General features: G+C 34.4%; 1 pseudogene; it reads right to left on the minus strand.

The window, feature by feature from the left end:
• Positions 1-214: 214 nt before the first annotated feature.
• Positions 215-17,247, minus strand: LOC129927598 (mitogen-activated protein kinase kinase kinase 13-like; annotated as a pseudogene).
• Between the last annotated feature and the right edge of the window lie 138 nt (positions 17,248-17,385).

Here is a 17,385-nt window from a genome sequence, read left to right on the forward strand (position 1 = left end):
ACGGACATTACAGCGATACGAGATGCTGGTCGAATGGACAGTGCCCACGTTGGTCTGCCTTGTCATGCGCGGACACAAGGTGCCATCTAGGGTGAAGGGTCACGTGGATATCGGGGTGGCCGGTGTTTTTCTAAAAAGATATCCACTCCACTACATAAAAAAAATTGGTCTCATTGGAGAGTCTGGTACAAAAACTTTTAAAACAAAGTGCAATGAGAGATAAAAACACGCAATTTCAGACAGCCAGGCACATCACTGTTGAATGTATAATTTGTAACATCTTGCCAATGTTGTAAGACTTGATACAATTAAAAATATTAATAGTATTAAAATTTTGTTGATGGTATAATTTCTGCTGTTGGAGCTGATCTCTGAGATTTGGTATTAATAATTACCAGACATATAAATTATTTCAGAAGTGAAGCCATTTAATAAATGACATATTGAATAGGATTCCCTAAGATGAAAGAAGTAATAAAACTACATAGTGGAGAAAGTGACTATAGAGATGGCCTACTTATAGGTCAATCACAATGAATTGAAGCTAGACTGAGTTTAGCATAAGGAAATAAATCATTAGTGCAAAAGTTAATTCACTTTAAAAATAAATTAAAATATATAGCAAGGAAATGAGCATCATACACTTAGAAGCCTTTCTTCACAGGCCCACTTAGTTTTATTTCCAAATGTTCTCACAAACATCTGATGATTCTATCATTGGCTCTATCCCCTTATGAAGTACCACCATTCAAAATCACTATATCACTACAGCTGTAGTGGATACAGTACTAATTATTAAACTGATCTACAATGATATTGGTAACTCATTGAAGTTTAAATATTATTGACTCCCCTGATAAAACTATATAAAAAAACTGGGGAGGGGGGTTAAGGGGGATTTTGGAAGGTAAATTTCATATGCACAAGATTCACATAGACTTGTTCAAATTGATTATTTATACTAGAAATAGAAAAATAGGTCCAGAGAAATGGAAAAATGTGTGAAAATCACTAATATTTGGAGCAGAATTTAACTAAATACATTTCAAAATTAGAATCTAAAGGTACTAATGTCCTTTGATCAAATCTCATTTAGATCAAAATAATTAATAATGTAATTTTTTTTAAAAACCTATTAAACAGTAAGCAGTTAGTTCAATTGAAACAGCTGGTAGTTTTAGACAGGATGAGTTCACAGAACTGTTAGAATGGACATAAAACAACAAAAATAAAGTTTTAAAAAATACTGCTCATCCTCCTCCACACAATGCATCGATGGCTCAGAGTTAGCTTTGAAAAGTTATTCTAGACTTGTATAAACCATTGACAAATCTGATATAAAATGACAACTTTTGATTCATTGATTTAGTGTATGCTTTTATTTAGTTTAGATCAAGTTTCTATTGGCAGAAAATGCACCAATTTGCCATCATTATAATATGATTTTCCCTAATAGCAATGCATTTTACTTTTTCTATATGTGACAAGCATAATACAATCAGGATATGGTGAGGTGATGCTTACATAAACATTTAAAGTTTTACTATTAGTATAAGATAGTTAGAATCATGCCACACAAAAAAATATATATTCGCATCAATGAAAAGAAGATGAGCATAAGTAGGGAAATCAAAACTCTTTAGTCTTGATGTATCTGTGGCAATGATAGACAGTTTGTGTATGGTAGCCCAACTAATTGAATAGCTTATTCTAAGTGTAAAAATATACAATTAAAGTTTATTCTAAGTGGGAAGCGTGGTCGAGAGGCTAAGTACGCTTGAACTTGGCTTGGCTACCTATGAAGGGGGCTCCAGATGCGACACTCAACTCAGGCATAGTTGTGTTTACTGAGCGCCTAAAGGCAGCACGGAAAACCTTCTCACAGATACCCCCTCCCCCCTCACTGGATCACGAATGAGATTGGGACCATAGCATTATGAGGATGCCATAGGCATGAAATTAGCGCTATAATAAAGCAATAATTTATTTATTTAAGTGTAAAGATATACAATTAAGACATTTTTCATAGAAATTCTGTTTCTCCTTACTTGCTGTAGTGGTGACGTCAATTGTTAAGTTTTTTAAATTTGAGATCAACAATCAGTGAGAATGAAAATCCTAATTGTTACATGACTTCAATTCAGATTTAAACGAATGCATTCCATAAAGGTCCTCATTTCTACAGATGGTGCACAATGATAAATGAAAATCCGTTTTTGTGCAATTGATGGTGGTCTCAGACTAAGAGCAGTGAAAACATTGGTTTGATGCACTGTTACATTCACCAAGTAATGCAATTCAAAGATGCTGTCTTTGCATTTTAAGATGATTTTGTTATAGTGAAATTTTGAATCCATGACGTCACAGGACTAGTTTACTGCTTGATTTAAACAAATGACGAAACAGCGTAAATGGTAGTCTATCCAACTTGATGGATGTCCAAACAAAACATTGTAAATGGTTGTCTAACCATCTGTATCGATGTCCGAATGATATTTATCTAGCACAGTTCACTGAACAACTGAACAGACTAATTGTAAGTGATAGAACTGATGACTTCTGTCTGGAGGAAATAGAACTAAGAGAAAAACTACTACCAGTGCGTACTAGTTTCTAGAGATCTGGTTTTGTGTATAGTTGATGAGACAGTCATGTCAGAGCATTCATCAGAACTTGAACTAGTTTCTGTATCACATTTCTAAAATGAAATAAAAATATAGTTACTAAGTGAAGCAGAATTAGAGTTACTTAGAGCTAATAGTGAATAATAAAAAATATTTGACATTATTCATACTTTTTATACACATCTATTTGACTGCAAAATTACTTAAATTTTTCCAAGTTTACAGAGACAGCAGCTCATACATTATGACATATGGTTAACAAGTGTGTTAACCTCCCCCACCCTGCTGCTGATGAGGCAGATAATGAAAAAAAAAATACACATGAATTGACTGGCAGAAGAGACAGATGTGATTAAATATCCACTATTGAATCTGCATAACATGTAGTTCGCAATCTTAGAGTTTTCTTGAATCAACTGTATCTGTAGGCCTCTCTGTCTGCAGCTGCACATATTAGGCAAGATTCTACCATATTTGACAAGTGTGTCAACAAAAAAACTTGCTTTGGCATTCATACTCTTCTGGCTTAACTAATAAAATGCAATGTCAGCATGTAAAACTGATAAGCTGCAGTGAATTCAGAAACAAAACAACATGAGATTCTGTAGACTCTAGCATACACTTCATTGGCTTTCTGTGAGTACAAGATCAACTACAGGGTGGCCATACTTTGTCATTTTTGCATTTAGAACAAAGATATGCTCTTGTACCTTAGTGAACTGATCACTCCATGTGACCCTCTAAGAGCCTTGCTTTGGGCTAAACACTTCTAGTTTTGCCAAGTTTCTTCCTCAAAAGTTGAGGGTTTTTTTTTCAGTGCATGCAAGCATTGACCTTAGACAAGCAACATGCTTCATTACACTCAAAAAGAACATTTTGACTTGTCTGCTCAAACCTTTTAAAAAATTGGTTTGTCATTTTAACTTTTTTCTTTAAGCCATGTTATCACAACACCTTGAGCCTACATTATGTGTGTTAACAGCGCTATAGAAATTGAAGATTTTTTTTTTTCAAATGATTTTGTTCTACTAGATGCGCGTCTTTCATGCAATAGATAAACCTTGGAGGTGTTAGGCCCCTAAAACCACAAGGCCCTTGGCAGTCACCTTGAACCATGCTGGGGCAGATGATATAAAGGTCACCTTGTTTCTATGACAGATGGTTAACAAGTGTGTGAAGTGACCAACTGTCTTCTGTTTAGAAGCGAAACACTCACTCTGCCACCATGCCCCCCACCTATACTTTAGCCCTCTTAATTTTCTTTTCTATAACCCGAGGCAGTGTTTGCTTTTAAACTCTCTAATTAGCTGCATGAATGTTTTCCTTCTTTTCCCCACATTTCTTCTATTTTCTTTTGAGCAGTATGCTACAACAGACATAGCTGTACATCTCTTTAAGGAAAGTTTTCATGAAAGAGAAGTAGAGATGGCACAAGTTAGTATACCCCAACCTTTCACATTTTAACATGTGCTTTTACTTGAGGAAAAATATGCAGTATATGTTCCAGGCCATTTCAGTTCAAAATGGTGTGATCAAAACATACAGTTGTCATTTAGTTTGAAGTTATAATCAATGAATGCACTGTGGATGAACTTATTTTTTTAACATTTGTCTTTAAACCTAATCTAAATTTGTCTTTAAACCTAAAATCTCAGTTTTCTTCACAGATTTTATCTAATGAGAAGAACTGACTACTAAGTAAGTATGGCTTCTTAGCAGTGTGGTCTGTGCTTTGGCTGTCATTACAATAGCCCTGGGTTCAAACCTGTCATCCTGCAGGATGTTTGAACTAGGAGGTAATATGCTAAATTTCTGAAGAAAACATATAAAACAAAATCAACCCAAGACTTATAATTTATCTAAATTATGTTAAAGATTTTAAAAATATTTCATCAAATAATTTCCTGGCTCAGAAAGTGGTCAAAACATTTCCTAAGTTGGCCCAGATTGTTAACAATTTGTCTAGTGCAATCCCAAGCTAGAGCTTATAAAAATAATGAATGATGATAACTAGAACAAAGTATTATGTGAATGAAAACTTACTTCACAGAAACTATCTGATATAAACTTTTCACAGGTAAATTATGAGTGAGTCTGGTGTGAATGTACATTTTGGTTTTCTATAGTTATAATGTTTTGTTTGAAGTAATGCACAAATTGTAAGACAAGTGTCTTTACAGATAACAAAGATTATTATTATTATTTCATATCCACTGTACATTGAACACTAAAACATTTGGCAAGAAAATATAGAATGTTTCATTTCTGACAATTTTTCTCACATAGCCAAATAATTGTGAGGTGGAAGGAAGCATCATCTTTAGGGTTTAATCCACAAAAGTGAAGGGGGGCAAGAGATCCTTTTTGATACCACCAGTTTGGAACCAACACATATGAGAAAGGCTCGACCCTTCAAAAGTCTTCAGAACAGGCAGCAGATCAACTCCAGCAGTAGCTCTAAATTCTGACAAACACAGCCCTTAAACCAGACAAGCATGCAAGAACCACAGCTCATTGTTTTCCCCAAACAACCACTAGCATATCACCAGTTAGCCTGCAGAGGCCAGCGACTGTAAGATGTTTCACAATGTTAGCTCTTTTCAAAACATTCAAGAGGGTAAACTCCCAAAAGTTACCAACTGGAGTTTGGCAGGCAATGTCCCCCATAGAGGAAGAAAGTAAATTTGCATACATTGCAAATACAATAATTATTCAAAGGAAGTATGTAATCGTTTAGATTTGTCATGTTCAAATGAAAGTTTCTAGATACATGTCTTATAAAGACTGCTTCTCCTCTTGTTTGGTGGGTGGTGGTGGTGGGGGGGGGGGGGGAAGGGGCAAAGCCTACATACATTTGCAATAATTTGCCTTGATATCCTTGCTACAATTGAAAAGACATGGATTTAAAATTTAACAAATTAATCTTGATTTCATATTTTCATAACTCATGAGGAGCATTTTCACCTTCAGTTTTTTTTATTTCAAGTGTTGTTTTTTACAAACCAGATGAAATAAGAAAAATGATACAAACATACAAATCTATCATCTGTGATTTTTTAAGTATCCCACTAACAAACTATATAGGCTGAAGATTAAAATTCATATGAGGCTGTATAACCTTACAGACTTGAGTCTGTTTAATCTGACCGCACCAGGAAATGATCATTTTGGTGCTAATAACTGGCTGGTCCAATTACACTGTGACTGGTTATTTCATCCTGTCACTTTGGTCAGATCATTCTCAATTAAAAATGTTTTTAGTCATTGTATAATTTTGTTGTTAAGGGTTCGCCTTTAAGCACTCATTTCATATAATATATAAATATTCTTATTTAGAATATTTTTTTTAATGTTTTGAACATGTTATTATAGTGTTTATAGTGTTCCCCCTATATATTGTAATGTAGGGTTTGTATTTAGTTATATAGTTTCTGTTTGTTGTAGGGATGTCAATATTATCCTGTGCATATTGCGTGATGTAATGACAAAAGGCCAAGGCATGGTGGAAGTGGGGAAAATCTTTTTAGAAATAGAAGTACAATTTGAATAATTATGATCATGCCACTCTGCTCTCATAAATTATCATCAAAGGCCAAGTTGTGGTGGAAGTAGTGTAAATCTTTTGAGAGATGAGAATAGTTAGAATACTTATGACCATATCGCAGATAAAGTATCACCTGACTGCCATCTTTCACTTTATCTTTCATTGTCAAACTTTTTTTCTTAAATATGTGCGTGTCATTTCAAACCCTAATATATAACATTTTATTTATTCTAATAAATGCTGACTTCAAGACATATGCAACACTGGCCGAGAAATTAAGAACAATGTACAGTAATAGGAATCAAAAGATCTTCTTCTGTACCTACTATCAATAGCCTATCTTTTTGATTTCAATTAAAAAGCAAAAACAATTTTTACATTGACATTATATTTTATTCTTATTTATTAATGTGTAATTATTATATTTATTATTATTATACTTATTATAATTATTATATTATAATGTGTAATAATAAAAATAAATATATGAAATATTGTTAATTTCATACTTTTTACAATTATAATTTGATGGATTAGAGAATGAAATGACTAGCGGATGAAATGACCATGGGATGAAGTGACCAGGGGATGAAGTGACCTGGAACCAATTAAATGATTATTCTATGTGATACAAGAACACTTTGGCATTTCAGTCCTGATTAGTGGACTGGTGTTTAACCTTTGGTGCAATGAAATTTATATGGTTATGTTTTTTATTATCAAGATGGGGATTATCACCGCTGACACTGTGTGGAATAAATACTTGAGTCATGATCAAACTACAACTTTGGAAGACTACCACTGACACAGTGTGGATGAAAGTAACAGGGAAGTCAGGATTTTACTAAGATCAGTGTAGATAAGACCTACACAACTACACAACAAAAATGGTCATTTAACATTGATACAATATTTTACTATACTAACCTTTGTATTTCTAAACTTCTTCGGAGCATTGGTCTTCTCTGGTGACTCATTTCTTTTTTCTATTCCCCTTTGGAAACAGTTGGTCTCTAAATTTCCTAGCGTATTGTATCCTCTAATGTTTTTATAACTCCTTCCCTCCATCAAATCAGATTCACGAATCCTTCTGGAGGGGCTTCTATTCTTCTGTCCCCTCATATCCTGACTGCTATGTACACATTTAAAGCCAGAGTTGACAGCCAGAAGTTGATTATTGAAATTTGTATTGTTGCACAGACTGTGGATGTTGTTAGAGTTGGTAGTAGGACTGTCTTGGAGAGATTCCTCAAGTTGACCAGATGTTAAATGACAACTTTCAGTGGCTGAGCTATTGATTGGGTAATTTAAATTTTCATTTGAGTCTTTTTCTTGCACCAGATTTGATTGATCCTCCAGTATGTCAGCAGGGGAGGTAACTGGTGAACAAGAACATGAACCTGACCCAGTTTCAGGTCGGGATTAGAGGTCAATATCCAGAGAGGATTTTTCACTCATAGTTTCCAAGTTCTGTTTTGGGCTGGGCAGAGGGGATAGGTCACATGTGCTCTCCACATCTGCACTGACCTGGGATGAGCGTTTGCTGCTACAAGTAGCATCACTGCAACCACCATCACAGCCAAAGCAGACATCATTAATGTTATTGTCTTGATAGGATGAAGAGTTCTGTTTTGATGCTGGTAAGTGTTTACTTACAGGTGAGTGTTTTGAGATTGGTGAGTGCCTGGTGGCAGAGGTGGAAGAGTTTCTGCAACAACACTCCTGACGTTTCTTAATGTTTTCCATATGAGTTAACCTGGTCTCTTGGCCATCAGCTTCATCTTCACTTTGATACTCCCTGATTGCAGTGGCAGGTCCAAAAAATTTAAATGTCCCAGTATAGGGTGCATGGTCAGTAGGATGAAGCCCAGCAGGGTTAAGTTTGTCTGATGTTTGGGTGTCCAGTGATGCTTCATATGTAGATTGAGATTTGAGCAGAGGTAATGTCTTTCATAGACCCTCTGCTGTTATTCCGACGATGACGAGACTTCCTGGCATGCATTTTTGTAGGAGACGCAGGTACCAGCTCAGAGCTAGTTGTCATGCTCCCTTCTGTGTTTTTCATAGAGTCGGGCCTAAAGTCAGAAGAGAAATAAAAAGTCTTTATTTTTATTATCTCATCTCCATCTCTTGTTATTCATCTTATAAAAACCACATATATATTCTAAAATTAAGTTCTTTTTTTCTTTTCCTGAATACCATTTTCATATTGTGACATATACAAATTTAGGGTCAAACATTTATAGGTCTAATGGCAGGTCATTTATCTATACAAAACTCAGCCTGTGCATCTTAATACCATTTGGTGAAGATATTCTTTATGATTGCTAGTTAATATTTACTTAACAGTGTTATAGATTACAAGTCTTTCCAGTTCCTCAATTAATGACCCTTACTTTGATATTAGGTCTACCTTGTCATTTCCCTCTGTAATATTGTGCCTTGTCATTTCCCTTTTTGCCTTTAAGTCTGTCTCTTTATTTCATTCTATACCTAAATTCTATCTTTTCATTTCTCTTTATGCTTTATATCTACATGGCCAAGGATCCCTTGCAGTATGATAGTGGAGTGTGAGCTATAGATTGTGGATATAAAGATACACTCACACAACAAGAAAATTTACTTACGTTGTGACTTCAGACCCTGACCTATGTGTACGTTTTTTACCAAGTCGATCTAACTTTTCTTGAGCTTTTATGATTGGTCGAACGATACTCTTTCTATGTTTATTGTACAAAGTCAGTTGTTCTCGTCTGATAAAAAAAAAATTTCATGATTAAAATTGAATGTTCGCCATGATACAAAATAATCATACAGAAAATATCAACATCATGCATAAGTAACAAGAGATAGTCTCAAAAAAAAAATAATAATGAATGAATGAAGAGCTGAAAATGATCCAAAATTATTTTATATAACTTTAAATCAATCTTGTTGGGTTCAAAATTCATTTTTAGCATTGAACTTACCAATACTGGTCCTGATTTAAATAAGATATGCACTTCAAGAACCCAAAATCATGTAGTCATTTTTTTTTTTCATATTTTAACCCAATAGCTTCTATTTCCGCTAGAAAAAAAACCTTTCAAGCCCCTAAGCAAAGAGGGATAACCTGAATTTAAAAAATCCTAAAAAATAGATATTTTGAAAAAATAATCAAACTTAAGATCTAATACTAAATAAACAAACAACTTTGAAAAATAGAACAATATGTTTAGTTTAAAAAAAAATATACTTTTAATACCTTTAGAATATAAAAAAGCTTCAAAAATACTAATTTTCTCAGGTGGGGGCTTATACACTGGGGTTTATGGGCCATTTCATTTGAAAAATTATTTAAACAATAAAAATCTTCCAGATTTTACTAAAAATAGAATCAATAATCTTCACAATGATTTATAGTCATGCTTGCAATGAGACTAGGAGAAATCTTCTATTTAAAAAAGTTTAAAACAAGTAGGCCTATATTGAAAAAGGGGATTTTAGAAACGTTCTACAACAGTTTACGACAACAATGACAGGAGAAAATGTTTCAGATTGCAGAAGGAGCTAATGGGTTAATTATAATAACAGTTTATCTTAGCATAAATTCTAATACAAAACAGAAAGTGTTTTACATATTATATATTTTACATGTAAGGAATATTCTACCTTAAAAATAAGATAAATATTCAGCTAATTTTTTTTTCCAATGTGCAATATTTATATTCCAATATTTGGGAAACACTTATTTAGATACATCTATAATAGAATATTCTGTGCTTATGCTGTGGTTCATACAAAACATCTATATCAATAGTAAAATAGTAAGGCTTTCCAAAGTGGTAGTATACGCAACATTAAAATTACTTTACTTGTATCTAAATGTGTATCCGTTGAAAAAGAACATTTACAACAAAAATTAACATAAATATAATATAAATAAATATAACTGATATATAATCTTAGTAAAATTTAATTGTACAATATAAAGTAATTTTATTAATACTGCCATAAGAAAGTTTTAAAAAATTTAAAAAAAAAAAAGGGACCAGATATGTGACTGCTCCTTGTCAGCAATTTGTGGGAGAGAATTAGACTAAAGCCCATAGCCCAAGACATCACATCACAAAGCCAAAGTGGAGCTGGATAGGACACACCTTGCGAAAACCAGCTACTGATGTTGCAAGGTAGACACTTGATTGGAATCCGCAAGGAAAGAGGAAAGTGGGCAGACCCATGCAAACCTGGAAGAGGTCAGGCATCAGTGAAGTTGAGGGTACTTGAATGATAGGTGAAGAAAGCTGCTCAGAACAGAGTTTGGTGGAGAGGTGTGATTGCAGCCCTATGCTCCCCTGGGAGTGCACAGGAATAAGTCAAGTCCTTGTCAGCGAGTCCTTTTGTGATATGACCCACATGTTGAGAAAACGGTACGTGATGTTTTGGCGACGCCGTTTTGGCGACGGGACGTTTTGGCCAGCGCCGTTTTGGCGCGAGATATCATTTGACGATAATTTAATAAGAACGTAGCTTTTATAACAATGTTTATTTCACTCTACCATAATATTGTATGTATAGTATGAATTCTAACACCGTTCAGCGAATTGTTTTTTTTTTAATTATAAAGGTTTTGTTTATTTCATGAATATAGGTCTATAATAAGTCAGATTCCTGAATGGTAATGACATGCTATATGTGAGTTCTGCTAATCGCACTAGATGAAATTTTTGGTGTTCATTCCAAAAGATTTTTTTTTATTAGACATTTGTGTAATATACGAACTAGCTAAGTGTCACACTTTAATATAACAAAAACCATGTTAACATCTAAAACTCTATTACGCTGAATGACAACAATAGCTCCACACATAGTAAAGATCAAGACACGGAATGTGGTCAGTACAAATGGTCAGTACAAACTCTAACGTGAATCCACAAATATAAACAAACACTTTGGGCGACAATAGATAGAAACAAATTCACGACACTAAGATACTTTGAAAAGATATATTTTGAGAAATTGGGTAGGGGTGATTTGGGTGACACATCTCGCATTGACACAAATGAAGACAAGACCAGCACCGAGCACTGGTCGTTGGCGTCATGCGTCTGGCGATCATCTCATTGGGAATGGTCATTACATGTGACACCTATCCCGCCCCCTCTCTTCTGCTCACATTTCACTCCTTGTATATACTCTTTCCTCCACCCCTCCCCTCTCTCATGCGTAAAACCAATTCCAGCGACTTAGGCAAATAACCATGGTGTCTATGTATACTTAAATTAAAGTATTTTGAGAAACATGGTACATGTATTATATTTTTACTTATTATTAGCAAGTGTTTGGCATGTATGGCTGGAGATACCTTACAGTCATTAAATAAACAAATGTTAATGTAAACAAATAATTGCATTAATTTTTAGTCTATCATCGTTTCATTTTGTTTTTTATTTTTCTTTTTAATTTTAAAGTATTATCTTAAAAAACTTTTTGAAAGTAAAAGTGTGCCTCTTAATAAACACACATACACAAGCCAAAATGTTTATTAAAGAAAATGATGTGAAAAACAAACACACATTTACATTTAGTACGTGAAAAATATGTCTTAACACAAACATTCATGCAAAACATAGATATGAATAATTCTTTTAAAAGAAATAATACAATAAACGTACATAATGTATTTCGCGCCAAAACGTCCCGTCACCAAAACAGCTCGCGCCAAAACGACCTTCGCGCCAAAACGGCGGGGCCAAAACAGCTGCGCCAAAATGTCCTGCTTCGTGAGAAAAGCACCCCTAAAACATTGTAAAGCATGACTAACATTAACACCAAAGAACATGTCCTTACTTGATGAGCTCCTGTTCTCTCTTTTCCAGTTGCAGCATACAAGCTGTTAATTCCATATATAAATTGTTAGCACGCTCCAACTTGCTTTCATAATGCTCTCTGACATCTTGAGCATGTCTAAACAAAATAATTAACATATTGAAACATAATAGTTAACACTTCATAGCAACAAATAATGGAAATATCCAAATTTACTATATGTTTAGTCAAAGTCTATATAGATACAAGTCAGGGCATGAGATAATTAAAAATATAATTGTCAAGCTTATTATGTCTTACTTAAAAATAAAACAAAGTACTTAAAAGTCAAATGAAAAAAAAAAATACAGTTGCATAAATAAATGATCTTAATTTCATGAGAAAGAAAAAAAAACAAATACTCTCCATACAAAATACCTTAACCCTTCTTTTCTTCTTTTTATAAGCTCTTCTTCTAGCTGCAGTAAGTTGGAACCTTCAGCTTTCATTTTTTGGAAATTTTCACGAATCTCTTTCCTCCAAATTTCCTAAGCAAAAAAAGGTTTAAATATTTTCTTATATTTTTTAATATATATATAGTAGAAAAAAAAAAGAAATAATGAAAAAATATTTAGATAGGAATTGGTTCACTTTAAGAACTAATGACATTAGAAGATAAGCCAGAGCTGGAACAGAAAGGAGTTAAATTTGCTTTTTTTCGCATTAGGTCAAATTATTTCAACGCCATTCATGGTCAGAATAAGAAGTTTGAATAGAGTCTGAAAGAAGGTCACCATTACTACCATATAGCAGCAGGGATACTTGCAGTGTAAAAGCTTTTCTCTCTCAGAGTGTAAAAGAAGGCTAGAAAATAAGAGGCTGTCTCTTTTTTTGTATGAAGAAAGCTTAGAAGCTTTGCATTGGTTGAAAAAAGTTTTTTTAATCATTCAAAGCACAAGTTCACTTCTGGCTCTAGCATTGCTATCACACAGCTACATTAAGTACAAAGCCAACTTCTGATGACAAACCAAGATGCTGATACTAGAGTAATATCAATTCTTTGTACCCACCTAGGAGAAGGAAACTTCTGAATTGAAACCTCTGCTGCCTTGCAGCTATACCGAATCATGGGAAAGGTTTCGAGAGTTGACCCTGAGAAAAAATCAGGAGACTGCAACCATTAGTCAGTTTGCAGACTAACCGCATCACCACTGATACCAAACTGTATCAGCACTTGCCACTCCTTTGGATACATCAGCTGCATGGAGAGGAAAGCAATATCATTCTGACCACAGCTGATGCCCAGGCATTCATCTTATTTCAATGAGATGATCCATAGTTGCTTTGTGACTGAAAGAGGCCATGATGTATTAAATATGTACTGTTAAACGTTAAATGCCATAAAAAGACAAATTTTCTAGCAGAATATGACAAGTCAGGAAGCCATCTGCTCTTTGCTCAAATAATAATGTATATATATATGCATTATGCACAAGGGCAGGTTTTTTATCTGTATATTTTAATTGGGAAAATGAGAACACCTCAGATAATTTCTTAAGAGTTTCTTGTTGATAATGACAGAACCCATAGTGTCAATCAGTAAAGGACTTACTTGAGATTCAGAAAAGTCCTCCCGACTGAACCGAAGTAATTCAGCAGAAGCAATCTCAAGGTGCATGAGAATTTGTCTAAATGATGGTCTATTTCTGGGCTTTGCACTCCTGAAAAAAAGAAAAAGATATTTTCCATTAAAATAATTCTTTGGTGATGACCCTTTTTTTTTTTAAAGGAGTAGGTTGATGATTTATTTTTTAAATTTCATGTATATAGAGAGTGTGGTAACCTATGCATACAAATTTTTGCCAGTAAATACAAAGAAAAACATTTGAACAGTTTACATTAAGATATAAAATGTTGATTAGATTAAAAACCTGAATAATAGTTATAAATTAATGTAAAATATACTACAACAATGCAACGAAGATGATAACCAGTTCCCACTTCTTAAACTTTCCTCAAGATCTTACTGTGTAATGTTATTCCTTGATTTATTGTTTGTTTGTTTTAAGTGGATCCTGTTAATTTTTTAACATAATTATACCATAAGAGATTATTAAAGTACCCAGAGATCCAATCAACAGATCAACATAGCTTTATCTTTTTGGTATAAGGGGCAACTGCTATAGTCAAGGCTGTGAATTTTTTGCCTAATGTGTTTCAAATAATAAAGTCTGCTGTTGTGTAAATGTAAATCTTTCATAGTAACCTTTATTTCAATATATGTGGACTTAACTAAAACCTTTGACACTGTGAACAGAGAAAGTTTCTTGAAGATCATGTCAAATTATTATAAATGCACCCAAAAAAAAAATCATTAAACTATGGTGATGCTCTTTTGTAATATATATGTGAATTATGTGTGGATTGTTCTTTCAGAATTGAAGATTACTACATCCTAGCCCAAATCTCCTGCAGGATAGTGGGGGATGGCAGCTGGCAGGGCTCAAACCTTGTCCATTGTTAGGACAGTTCAGAGCCCATAACCAAACAGTCCTCTCAATGGCATGAAAGCATGTGTCCAGGAGAGAAATTCATCAAATATTGATTTGCAAAACAGTATCCAATGGGTGCATATATACTTAACGAAAGTAATGTATGGAATAAATATAAGATTTAAATCCTATGACGTTGTTTCAATTCCAGACATCACAAAGTAGCTAATGATTGTTATGAAGGTTTAATTTACTCAAGAGGAATTATCTAATAGAAGATTGTATTAATTTAAAGTCTCGTATTAGTATTATTACTCAACTCACAGCTTAAATAGAATAAAATCTGCTAAATTTTAGAAACAATATAAAAAAAATCCCAATCAATAAAGTAAAAAAAAGTTTGTTGTACTCCTTTTCACTTTCAGACCTTGTGATCTATAGTCGTATAGTTAGAATCTGTTTACTAATCTCAATTGCAAGAGAATCAACAGAATCATCTAGACTTGATATGGGAATTTGAAATCTATCAATTTTCCCTGAATTTCTATGACAAACATTGAGTGTTGCCATTTCTTTTATTTTAGATCTAAATATTAATGTCACTGTTTTTGTTTACAATGAATCATGAAAGGAATCTAGATCTACCTAGGAGTAGGACACTAGGTCTATTCGTGATTTCAAAACAAATGAGTTGACTGTATGTAAGCTTAAAAAGTTTTTTCTTTTTAAAAGCCACGAAATTAAACTAAATTATCAGTTACCAAGGATATTTTTCAATACATCAATAGGTTTTATTTAATTTAAAGATTAAACTTATTTTAATATCCCGAATTTCATTTTCTTTGTCAGTTTCTGTAGATCTATTCTTCTTACATAGATTCTAGATGTATGGCGCAACTAGATCTAAATCCTCCCCACCCCCATTTTTTTTCCCGCGGAAACGCTTCAAAGAGCAGCTTAGGCGTCAACTTTCCTTGGCTGACAGAAGAGAGCACCTGGTTGCATGCGGCCTCAGAACGAGACAGCTGGAGGTCACTTACGAAGGCAGCGGGATACACATTTTAAAACCAAAAGAAAATCTGCTGTCGAGGACAAACGCAGACGGCGAAAAGAAAATCTAAATCGACCACCTGCGGACAATGGTTATGCTTTGCCTGGATGTGGCAAAATATGGGAATAACTGCATTCCTCACTGATCTTCGGACTCGAAGACTAGCCTTATTATTATTAGCAGGATGTCCAAAGAGTGGCCTTTTTTTCCTAGTGCAGCCAGCTTTGCTTTGGACGACCCTTTCTTTGTGCTCCCTTCAGTGCCTCTCGACTTTCGACCCATAAAAAATGTTAGGGATCTGCCTTTGAGCTGCTTACAAAATTAGTGCTGAATGTAAAGAAAGGATCCTGTTTTGAAAATTTCGATTTCACCAATGCCCATTGTCCTTTTCTTTTTAAAGCTATATTATAGGCAGCATTACTTAGGGAATTTAGGTGCCCTTACTACCAAGGCATCAGCATGCCTACTTTTCAATGTTTACCTGCAAGTGTTTTATGTTGTTACGAATCTCGCTATCCAGGCTCTCTTCAAACTGCACCACACGACACAACGAACTTAAAGAACCTCACAACTCAGGGCTCCAAAGTAAAAGTAGCAATTTAATTTCAAATACAATACAACACTGTACAGTTGGCAACAATATTACACAAACTGTCCAAATACCTAGCCTTGCTCCGCCTGAATTCACACACCGTACTGTTTCTAACTTCGCCTCGTACTGGTCACATTGCGAGGTAACATGAAGTCCAGTCTTTCTAACACACTCGCTCTTATATACTGTCTCTACTGGCCTTCTAGAATCGGATGGAACGTTCTTGACCACTCAGAATGATCACAATCGCCGTGACTTGCGTGCGTAATATTTACACACAGGTCGTTGCCGAACTAGCATGTACTGTCACTGGTCACAGTTGACCGCTCGTCCTGCGCTGGACTGGGGCGATTTGCGTCGCCTGACTACACACACACCACTACCCCCATCTGTTCCACCACCAGGTTTATAACAATATGCTTGTGAGTCTTGGACACTGACTGCAGAGCTAGAGAGGAGGATCCTAGCAATGGAATTGAGCTGCTACAGAAGGATCCTAGGTATCACATTTAAAACCGCATCACAAAGATATTAGAGGCAGGGATACTGCAGCGATTAGACCCCATGATGACCTGCTATCATAAAAAAAAACTTGAGCTAAAAATCTATGGCTATATTACAAAGTCTTCGAGGCTCGCTAAGACCTTCCTTCAGGGAACAGTACCAGGAAAAAGAAGAAGAGGCAGAAAGAAAGTGATGGAAAGATAAAGTACATAAAAGAATAGATGGGCCTGCCATTGAAAGAGGTTCTAACTAAGGTAAAAGACTAGTGGAATGGAGAAAGATGGTAAACAAATCTTGCATGGTGCCCCAATGGTCCAACAGACTAAGGGATAGGTAAAGAGGTTTTTCAGCAGCAGGTATCAAAACTCTCATGTTTCAAATTAACTTAAATCTCTTTACATGTTTTACAACTAAGAAATGAAAATGAAGATGTATCATTCCTTTTTGTAAAATAAATCACAAAAATTACTTGATATTTGTCTGCATTTAAAGATTCCTTGCTTTGTGGTTCAAATATTTAATTGGTGAAATGAGAACATTACTTTCTCATTATGATGTAGGTATGAAATTTCAAAACATAACTCCACTCAGGTCTAAGAGCTATTTGATCTTGAGTATTCACACTGTACTGTCAACATAACCTACCCTGACATTCATTAACTATTAATCAGATATTAATTTCTTAACCTGAAGAGAAGCATGTTATTATTTTTTTTAAAGCTAAATGATCAAGTTTTTTTTTATCTCAAGATTAGCTTTAATAAAGTCAGTCTGAGGGAACTTAAATTGTG

Source organism: Biomphalaria glabrata, chromosome 8 (assembly GCF_947242115.1).
Source record: "Biomphalaria glabrata chromosome 8, xgBioGlab47.1, whole genome shotgun sequence".
NCBI lineage: Eukaryota > Metazoa > Mollusca > Gastropoda > Planorbidae > Biomphalaria > Biomphalaria glabrata.